The following is a 3934-nucleotide window of genomic DNA, read 5'->3' on the forward strand; positions in this document are numbered from 1 at the left end:
TTTTTGCTGGGTGTACTCGAAAATTCCCAGGATGACAATGCGGTGAAGGTGTGGTTTGATGTCGGAGTGCAATAAAGGTTACGGAGTCGTTGGAAATTTTTTCTTGAAAAACTGTGCGCTTTTCGGAAAATCATTAAGAATAAAAAGTTCTTGTAATCAGCCGAGGAATACGCCTGAATTTTTCCAGAACGTTTTGAGCAAAATTTTGATTTTTGCAAAAATTGTTCATATGCAAAATCCACAATTTTGCTCAAAACGCTTCGAAAAAATTCAGGCATATTCCTTGGCTGATTACAAGAACTTTTTATTCTTAATGATTTTTCCGAAAAGCGCATCGTTTATTGTAAAAAAATTCATGAATGTTTTCACAAAAATTTTGCCATTAAGACACCATTTTGAAAATACTAAAACGAAAAATCGCTCTTTGAACCATGGATTCTCAAAGTTTAGACATTTATTCCATCCGTTAGTGAGATTACAGGTTAATTACAGACTCAAAAAGTTTTGGAAAATGGTTCACAAAAAAAATATACGCACGAAAAATCACGTTTTTTTTTGTTTAAACTGCATTTTGGGATAATAAATAAATTTTTTGAGGAATTTCATTGGCACCGTCGGAAAGAGGAGATCTTAAGCAATAAAAATATGTGTGTCTCAATTTTTTCTAGTGTCGAATAGTCTTAGTTATTGGCCGTTGAAAAGCAGTGTCCCGGTAGTGGCGTTTTGGTCGTTTAAGGGTTAATTTTTAAACAAAAAAAAACTAATATTTTTAACGAAATTCAAAAGTTCTCAACCAGACAGTTGAATTTTTAACTAAAAAAGATTAATTTTTATATCAAAAGTTTAATTTTCTAGTGAGAAAAACTAATTTTGAACAGTTTAAGAATTCTGAACCAAAATGTCAAAGTTTCAACTTCAACTAAAAAGGATAATTTTTTAAATGAAAAGATTAATTTCCTTCGAAAAAAAAAGAATTTTCAATAAAATTCAAGAATAATCAACCGAAAACTTAATATTTTAAGAAAGACGGATTTTTTTTCAGTTTTCAAAAATGAAGTGCATCAGTTGCATTTTCAACTAAAAAAGATTAATTTTTAAACAAAAAGTTCAATGTTCTACTAAAAAAAACGAATTTTTTAAGAAAATTCAAGAATTGTGAACCAAAAAGTCGAAGTTTTAACTATAGCAGATGAATTTTTAAACCAAAAGATTAATTTTCTACGAAAAAAGACGACTTTTCAATAAAATTCAAGAATTCTCTAACAAAAATTTGAATTTTCAACTAAAAAAAATTAATTTGTGAACAAAAAGTTAAATTTTATGCTGAAAAAACGAATGTAAAAAAAATTCAAGAATTCGTTTTTAAGATAGTTCAACTTAAAAACCTATTAATTCTCAGCCATGCAGTTGCATTTTCTGCTAAAAGGGATTAGTTTTTAAACAACAATTTTAATTTTCTACCGAGAAAAAATAATTTTTTAACAAAATCAAAACTTCTGAACCAAAGAGTCGAAGTCTTAATTAAAAAAGATGAATTTTTAAATCAAAAGATTAATTTACTACGAAAAAATAAGAGTTTTCAATAAAATTCAAGAATACTCACCAAAATGTTAAATTTTTAAGAATGAGGGACATTTTTTTAGTTTTTAAGAATGTAGTTTAACTTTGAAACCTAGCTGTTTAATTTTTAATAAAAAAAAACGAATTTTTATTAAAATTCAGGAATTCCCCGTCAAAAAGTTGAATATTCTACTAAAATAGATGAATTTTTAACCAAAAAGATTAATTTACTGACGAAAAAGACGAACTTTTTATATCATTCAAGAATTCTTAAACAAACAGTTGAATTTTTAACTAAAAAAGATGCATTTTTAAACAAGAAGTTGAATTTTCTACCGGAAAAAAAAATTGTTAACAAAATCCACTGGACTGAAAGCGAGAGTTTGGTGTATAACAGAATAACAAATTCTCTCACTAATGTAGCCTTTTACATTCTGACGAGTTCAAGGTCCTTCGGCCCAAACGAAATCAGACGTCCAATTGTTCCATTGTTTGTACTGGCTATGCCTGTATAATAGGGGAGTCCAATTTTTTTTTCTTCGACTTTTTATGGAGACCCCCCAGAAATTTGTTCGAATACAAACAAAAATAAATGCATTTTTTGTTTTTTTTTTGTTTGCAAAAAAAAATGATAATTAGGAGTGACAAGCCCCATTAAGTTTAACACGTATTTCCCATGAGAAAAAAAGACGTTTTTGAAAATATTATTCAGATTGCTCAAAATTATCTCAATCGAGTTGAAACTCGACATTTCTGTGATAAAATTAGCCATAAAATACAAATAAAATATCGCTCTTCAAATATCAACACCATGAGTCTGTTTTATAAGGTCCCAAAAAAAACCCATAAGTGAAAAAATGGGTTTTGCGAGTTTTTGGCGCTAGTTATGACTTTTTTTGAAGTTTTTTTTTCATGAAAATTGTTTCTGGCACATGAGACACCATTTGATACTGATAATTAGATGTTTACATCAATTCTTTAAACGATCTTTTATTGTTGTTAATAATAATCTCTTAGAAAAATGCTACAAAATTGCAGTTAAAAATATCACTTTTAGTCAACTTTTTAATTATATAAGTTAAGTAATTAATTAGAGTCTAGAAAATTAATTGTTTAAACAATTTATTGTTATTATTAAGAATATTATATTTGAATAATGCTGGAAAGATGCCGTTTTTTCTTAAATTTCTGGCTGTTTTTATGAAATTTCTGGCTTTTTGTCCAATTTTTAATCAGAGGGAAGTGATATTTCATAAATGTTAACAAGAGTGCTTGTTTAAACAATTTATTATTATTGTTAGTAATATTCTTTTAGAAAAATGCTACAAAATTGCGGTTAAAAAACATCACTTTTAGTCAAAGTTTCAATTAAGATAAGTTTAGTTATTAATGAGAGTCAAGAAAATTAATTGTTTAAACAATTGATTATTATTAATAATATTATATCTGAATAATGCGGGAAAGATGCTGGTTTTTCTTAAATTTCTGGCTTTTTTCCAATATCCAATGAAAGTGAAGTAATAATGAATTCAAGTTAACAAAAATAATTGTTTGAACAATTTATTATCATTGTTAATAATATTCTCCTTGCTTATAATTGGTATAATGTTGCAGTTTTTCCTGAACCCTTCAACTGCTTGTCTATTTTTCATTAGGCGTGACTTAATAATTAATTAGATTTATCAAAAAAAATTGCTTAAAGAAATTATTATTGTTTATGACTACCTTCATCTATAGGAATATCTGATAGTTGCGGTTTTTCAGCAATTTTTAAATTTCTGTACTTTTTCACTCAGTGACATAATAATTAATGAAAATTAACAAAAGAAGTTGTTTAAACAATTTAATATTGTTTTTAACTATCTTTCCTTACAAAAGTGCTCGAAATTTGTGGTTTTTAAATAAAAACTTTAACTTTGCTTGGGCTGCTTAGTTATTAACAATTAATAAATAAACTATGCGGAAAAATAAATAAAATAAGCGAAAATAATTCATTGAAAACCACAATAATATTTGAAAAATCATTTTTGTTATGATTGACTTATTATTTATTAAGATCCTCGGTGGCTCAGTTGGTTAGACACTCGAACTTCACCTCAGAGGTCCGGGGTTCGATCCCTGAGCCGGTACCTCTAGAAATTTTTCAATGTACCTTTACCGAGGTTCTGGTGGTTCGACCTTAACCCTTAAACGGCCAAAACGCCACTACCGGGACACTGCTTTTCAACGGCCAACAACTAAGACTATTCGACACTAGAAAAAATTGAGACATATATATTTTTATTGCTTAAGATCTCCCCTTTCCGACGGTGCCAATGAAATTCCTCAAAAAAATTTCTTATTATCCCAAAATGCAGTTTAAACAAAAAAAACG

This window comes from Belonocnema kinseyi, chromosome 6, assembly GCF_010883055.1.
Source record: "Belonocnema kinseyi isolate 2016_QV_RU_SX_M_011 chromosome 6, B_treatae_v1, whole genome shotgun sequence".
In the NCBI taxonomy this organism is placed as follows: Eukaryota; Metazoa; Arthropoda; class Insecta; order Hymenoptera; family Cynipidae; genus Belonocnema; species Belonocnema kinseyi.